The sequence below is a fragment of the Suncus etruscus genome, chromosome 15 (assembly GCF_024139225.1).
Source record: "Suncus etruscus isolate mSunEtr1 chromosome 15, mSunEtr1.pri.cur, whole genome shotgun sequence".
In the NCBI taxonomy this organism is placed as follows: Eukaryota; Metazoa; Chordata; class Mammalia; order Eulipotyphla; family Soricidae; genus Suncus; species Suncus etruscus.
Genome location: NC_064862.1, coordinates 79,734,244 through 79,741,385, shown reverse-complemented (window position 1 = coordinate 79,741,385; position 7,142 = coordinate 79,734,244). Strand labels below are relative to the sequence as shown.

Below are 7,142 nucleotides of genomic sequence, written 5' to 3'. Positions count from 1 at the left end.
GATGATTTAAGCTTGATCACTAGCACCTCCAAGTGAACTCTGAATAAGGCAAGGAGTGATCCCTGAGGCCAGAGCCTAGAGTAAGCCCTGAGCACACTTAGGGGTAGCCAAGAGCCCCAAACCGAAATTAACTGACTTGGGAACAGAGCAATAGCAGAGCTGACCCAGGACAGACTTGGGTTCAATCCCCAGTGTGTCATAGGTTCCCCAAGCCAAGAGCAAATTCTGAGCACATAGCCAGGAGTAACTCCTGAATGTCACTGGGTGTGGCCGCAAAATCAAAACTAACAACAAACAACAAAATTAAGTGACTTGGGCCTGAGAGATAGCATGGAGATAAGGCATTTGCCTATCATGCAGAAGGTCATTGGTTCGAATCCCGACATTCCATATGGTCCCCCACGCCTGCCAGGAGCGATTTCTGACCATGAAGCCAGGAGTAACCCCTGAGCACTGCTGGGTGTGACCCAAAAAAACCAAAAAAATAATTGAGCGACTTATTGGGGGGGATTTTCGGCCACACCTCACAGTGGTCCTATCTATCTGCTGGCTTGTGCTCAGGGATAACTCCAGACAGGCTCGGGGGACAAATATAGACCTGGGATCAAACCTGGTACACCCCACCGAAGGCAATCACTTGACACAAAGTAGTATCTTTCAGGACTGTGAAATGACATTTAAACTATAATAAAGTTGGTCTACTCTAATAAAGTCAGGGGCTGGGAATTAGAAGAATAGGAAGATTTGTCCTTGGGGTTCTTCAGAATCATCTCCCTTAGATCTCTGGCCTGATCCTGGGTTCCCCCACCCCCATGGTGTGTCCTGTACAGGTGGCCCTTGTGTGGCTCTCACCTAAGGCTGGCAGGTGCTGGTAGGTCTTCAGGATTAGATTTTTTTTTTTTTTTTTGGTTTTTGGGCCACACCTGGCGATGCTCAGGGGTTACTCCTGGCTGTCTGCTCAGAAATAACTCCTGGCAGGCACGGGGGGACCATATGGGACACCGGGATTCGAACCAACCACCTTTGGTCCTGGATCGGCTGCTTGCAAGGCAAACGCCGCTGTGCTATCTCTCCGGGCCCAGGATTAGATTTTTATACAGAGTCTTCTGAACTCTGAGAAGCAGAAGAGAAGCTCCGGGCCACATAGGGAAGGTCACTGTGTCATGAGCCTGCACACAGAGGAGGGAGTGTCAGGTCACAGCCTAACCCTTGGTTCCTGTGGTGAGCCCCCAATGGCCTAAAGAGGCTCAGGGCCTCTCCCCTCTGCCTTAGGAGGAACCAGCTTCAACCTTTTGAACAATATGAAATACCTGGGGCTGGAGCCAGAGTATAGCACAGAAGGCATTTGCCTTGCAAGCAGTTGGATCTCTGCATCACATAGCTTCCCCTGAGCCCCCCAGGGGAGAGTCTAGAGCACACAAAAACAAGCAAACAAAAAAGGCATTCCAGCCTCTGTCCTTCCTGCCCCACACCCAGCAGGCTTTCCAGGAAATTTAGGCTACCCCAGGGTTCTGGGACTAGCTCCAGCCCTAAGGTGCTGCAGGGCTCTACATATCCAGCTTCTAAAACTTTACCCTCTAGATTTGGGAGCAAACAGGCTGGCAGGGAAGGAGACCCCCAGGGTAATGAAGTCCTGAGATGCACTAAAACTAGAATATGGAATTGAAGACAAAACATTTACTTGGGGCCACTGCAGACCCTAAGAATTCTGGAGCGTACTGCTCCTCCCAGAGAGGCTGCTACACTCCAAGAGAGGAATATCAAAGATCATTAACTACCCCCTACTCTGCCCTTGACAACCACCCTAGCAACAGGATTCTTACCCAGGGGCCAGATTGGCTGAAACTCTAGAAAAGCCAACTTGGAACAAAAAACACCAGTTGCCAGAGGACATAGTGTTAGCAGTCCCCTCTGACCTAAGTATTTCAAGCTATCCTAGTTTCTGGAATGCTCAAATCTAATTCACTCTGGAATCACTCCAAGCAACCTCAGGGACTTTAAGTGGTGATGGGGATCAAACCTAGTGGCCCACATACAAGATGGACTCTATCCTCGATCTCCCTGGTGCTTCAAGGGAGCCAGGACTGGAGAGAGCCAAAAGGGGCAGATTCCCTCTCGGGGCTGCTGCCTGCCTCTTTTCCCCAAGATCCCCAAGACCACCAAACCCAGGCAAGGTAACTTCTCAAAGGGACCAATTCGACGAGCACTCCAGGGGGCAAAATGGGGGTGCATGTTGGGAATAGGGCAAAGGGAGGTCAACACTGGTGGTGGGGAATTGCCCTAATTCACTCTCACTATGTACATTAAGTATAACTGCGAAAGACTTGTAATTCACATGAATCTCAATAAAATTAAAAAAAAAATAGCCTGGAGAGATAGCACAGCGGCGTTTGCCTTGAAAGCAGCCGATCCAGGACCAAAGGTGGTTGGTTCGAATCCTGGTGTCCCATATGGTCCCCTGTGCCTGCCAGGAGCTATTTCTGAGCAGACAGCCAGGAGTATCCCCTGACCACCACCGGGTGTGGCCCAAAAACCAAAAAAAAAAAAAAAAGTAAAACCTGAGCACAACCAGGTCCCCAAGATTAAATAAATGAAAAAACAAAACAAAACAAAACAAAAAAAGCCTTTTGTTATTTCTTTAATTATTTGGTCATCACCACTACCTGATGCCCATGTGTTTTATGTGGATGAATCTTCATAGAAAAAGGGATGTATATTGGGAACTTCACTGAAACAACAGGTTTTCTTTTTTTTTTTTTTTTTTTTGGTTTTTGGGTCACACCAGGCAGTGCTCAGGGGTTATTCCTTGCTCCAGGGTCAGAAATTGCTCCTGGCAGGCACGGGGGACCATATGGGACGCCGGGATTCGAACCGATGACCTCCTGCATGAAAGGCAAACGCTTTACCTCCATGCTATCTCTCCGGCCCCTGAAACAACAGGTTTTACAAATTACAATCTGCTCAGCAGGTGGAATTAGCCACCCTGATTTCTTTGCTCTCCCACATAACAGGTACATATAACATGGTAAGCAACTCTGTTTACATGGTGAGTTTATTCCCTAGGATAACTACAGCCTCCCTTAATGCCAATTAACAGATTATACAGAATTTTCTTAAACAATATTCTCCAGAAACATTCTGAGCTCTATTTTATCACTCACATTTGAGCCCATTAGATCTTGGAGGACCAATGGCTCAGGGGAATAAGACTGCAGATCAATTGACAATGGCTATATTTCACACACCTACTGAAGAGCATACAGCTCTTCATACAACTGTACACCATCTACATGTGAATTATCATATTCCATGGAGGCAAGCCAAGAAAATTGTAGAAGAATGTACTATTTGTGCACGTCTAAAAAAAATCCATGTTGCGGAAGCAAACCCTCGAGATTTACAAACTAATGAACTTTGGCAGATTACTTTGCAGATTTACTTATATAGACCCCCCCAAAAATACTATCTCCATGTTGTTCTAGGCACATACTTTTAATTTGTATGGGCAATACCTATGTCTTCACAGAAAGCTAAAGCAGTTATTACCTTTTTAATGCAGAGTCTTCAGTGATTGGAATTCCATAGTCTAAGATTGATAATGGTGTCGGGGGTTGGCGAGGTGGCGCTAGAGGTAAGGTGTCTGCCTTGCAAGCACTAGCCAAGGAAAGGACCAAGGTTCGATCCCCCGGCGTCCATATGGTCCCCCCAAACCAGGGGCAATTTCTGAGGGCATAGCCAGGAATAACCCCTGAGCATCAAACGGGTGTGGCCCGAAAAACCAAAAAAAAAGAAAAGAAAAGAAATTTGTGGCCGGAGAGATAGCATGGAGGTAAAGCATTTGCCTTTCATGCAGAAGGTCATTGGTTTGAATCCCGGCATCCCATATGGTCCCCTGAGCATGCCAGGAGCGATTTCTGAGCCTGGAGCCAGGAGTAACCCCTGAGCGATGCCGGGTGTGACCCCAAAACCAAAAAAAAAGAAAAAAAAAAGATTGATAATGGCCCGTCTACATCAGTAAAACTTTTGATTACTTTTTATTTCTTTTGTAAGGAGTGTCAAACTAAGCATCCCATAACTGTTGCGGGCAAGGCATAGTGGAAAGGGCACACAGGAATTTAAAACCTCAATTACTAAAATACAGAAAAAAAGATTTTCTACCGACTGACCTTTTATTATTGACTTCATTTACATCAAACTACCTGAATTTACCACAGGAAGAATCTTACACTGCTGCTAAAAGGCATTTAAAAATGGTGCACAGACATAAGAAACATTTCATACTCTTGTTTGGATTAAGATTGATGATACATGGATTGCTGGCTATCTCATCAGTGGGAGAGGATATGCTTATATTTTGCACAGATGATAATTCTGCCAAGAAATTCTGGGTTCTACAATGCCTTGTCAAGAATCGGGTAGTGGGGACGCAGCAGTGGCACAAGTGATAAGGAGTGTGCCTTGCCAGCGCTAGCCTAGAATGGACCGGGTTGACCCCCCCATGCACCCCATATGGTCTTTCAACTCAGGAATGATTTCTAAGCACATAGCCAGGAGTAAACCCTCAGCATCACCGGATGTAGCCCAAGAATCTGAGGTTTATGAGGTGTTGATTTATTTGTCCTTACCAAGAACATCTACAGATAAATGAACATTATAGGATTGTCTTAATTTATTTTTAAAGAGCTGAGAGATAATAATAAGGTTTATTGTAATTTTTGCAACACTAAGGTTTTTGAAGGAAACATATATGGAAAGTACCATCAGTGTTGTTAATACATTTGAAATGCTTTGCTTTTGATCGCAAGCCAATGGAAAAACTACACTTATGAAGACTTTCCTTTACAAGACTTCAATTTATCACAGTTCACCACTGAGTTAAAAGACAATTCTGAGAAGTACAATTTATCATCAGCTACAAACCATTATGGTGAACTTTATACTGGGCACTGTACATCCTATTGTAAAAATGCTTCAAGACAGGGGCCGGGCGGTGGCGCTAGAGATAAGGTTCCTACCTTGCCTACGCTAGCCTAGGACGGACCGCGGTTCGATCCCCCGGTGTCCCATATGGTCCCCCAAGCCAGGAGCATCTTCTGAGCACATAGCCAGGAGTAACCCCTGAGCGTCACCGGGTGTGGCCCCCCCCCAAAAAATGCTTCAAGACAAATTTGAATTAAATTTGATGACCGGAAGGTTCTGGAAGTCTCCAGTACATCAGTGAAGTCTTCAGCAGCAAATATTCGTTTATATATTTCACAGAGACCTACAGAATTCAACTTTTCCCAGCTAAGTATTTACTTTCTTTGAAGTTTCTATTAATTTTTACGTGTTTGTTTTTTTTTTTTTTTCTACAGAAAAAGTTGCAGAATGGTTTGAAAACTCTGGACTCTTTCTTGGGTGAATCTTGTGGTGATTTTCTAGCATATATTTTATACTATCCAGGATTGCATTTAATTAGGACTAAAACATAATTATGTTTTTTCTCCACACAGATTTTTCAAAAAGGCTTTTGGTTTAATAATATTGTTCAATTTCATAATACAATAGTATATTATACTTTTCAGCTTTACTTTTTGTAGTCTACTAACCTATCTTCTTTCTTTTCTTTTTTCTTTTTTTTTTTTTGGGGGGGGGGTCAAACCTGGCAGCGCTCAGGGGTTACTCCTGGCTCTATGCTCAGAAATCGCTCCAGACAGGCTCAGGGGACCATATGGGATGCCGAAATTTGAACCACCATCCTTCTGCATGAAAGGCAAACGCCTTACCCCCATGCTATCTCTGCGGTCCCCTATCTTATTTCTTTACCCTCAGTTTGTTTTCAGGATAAAATCTAGATGCACCATTTTGGTGAATCTATGCTTTTTGATTTGGACTCCCTTTCAGTGCTCTTTGTCATTACTTAAAGTATTATAAATTTACTTCTGACTATTGTTAGAAGTTTTCTCCATGCTCTGTATTATCATGAAATTGTCTTCCAGATATGTTTTTTTAAATTCTGGAAGAAAATTTCGTGATTTTGAAGTTATTATTTCACCTGAGTTGCCTGCTCTTATATTTTGAAGGGCTTTAAACCATTCCAAGTGACATATTAATGTGCTATCTATGAATCCATTTCAATAGAAATTTTTATTTCCATGTGGGTGAGTGTCTACTCATGTGGTGGCCACCTTTATGTCTGTTCTTTTCTGTATTGTCTTTTGTCCATCTATATTATATATATTGTATATTGTCCTTTCTTCCTCACTTCTCTCTTAACTGATTAATGCTTTCTGCCAGAAGTAATCCTCTCTTTCCACAGACTTTAACTTTCTTTATACAAGAACTCCCTCCTCTCCTCCAGATGGCCCCTGACCCACAGAGACCTGTTCTCCAATCCAGTCATCTCCTCCATAGACTGATAGAAGCTTCTGAATTTGGCCTTTTGAAGAGACCCACAGCTTTCAGAGTTCTGCTTAGTAGTGACAGTTATGAACTGTTTGTCCAGACTCTTCAAGACTCTATGGATGACTGACATGGCTTTCTAGATTCTTTTTTGTCCCAGATCTTTTCAATTCAACTCAAAAAAGATGTTCACGTTTATGTATATTTCTTTTTTTTTTATTTTTATTTGGGGCCTTCCGGTGGAGACCAGAAGGCCTGCTGGACAAATTCTAAAAGAGCTGTAACACTTATGTATATTTTTTATCAGTGTATTTCTTTGACTTGTATATGCCTCTATTTCTCATCTTCTTATGTAATTATAGTTCTGCCTCCATTTTTAATTTCACTTTTAGGACTCTAAATAACATTTTCTAGCTTGTTCTTGGCTAAAATGAATGTATTGGTTTGTCTGATTTGTCATATTTTTTTTTGTTTGTTTTTGGGCCACACCCAGCAGTGCTCAGGGGTCACTCGTGGCTGTCAGCTCAGAAATAGCTCCTGGCAGGCACAGGGGACCATATGGGACACCGAGATTCGAACCAACCACCTTTGGTCCTGGATCAGCTGCTTGCAAGGCAAACGCCGCTGTGCTATCTCTCCGGGCACCTGATTTGTCATATTTTTCAATTGGTTTCCTTTGTATTTTGCGTCAAGAATTTTGCATGGGGATATTAAATTAGTAAAATTGTAGGTACAAAAAGGAGTTTCTATCTATTAAGGAT

At 43.2% G+C, this 7,142-nt stretch overlaps 1 non-coding gene across 1 annotated transcript; it reads right to left on the bottom strand.

Moving 5' to 3' along the window:
- Positions 1-6,608: 6,608 nt before the first annotated feature.
- Positions 6,609-6,670, bottom strand: LOC126031859 (U7 small nuclear RNA). Its single transcript, XR_007503671.1, has one exon. It is a non-coding gene; the product is annotated as a U7 small nuclear RNA (small nuclear RNA).
- Positions 6,671-7,142: the final 472 nt, after the last annotated feature.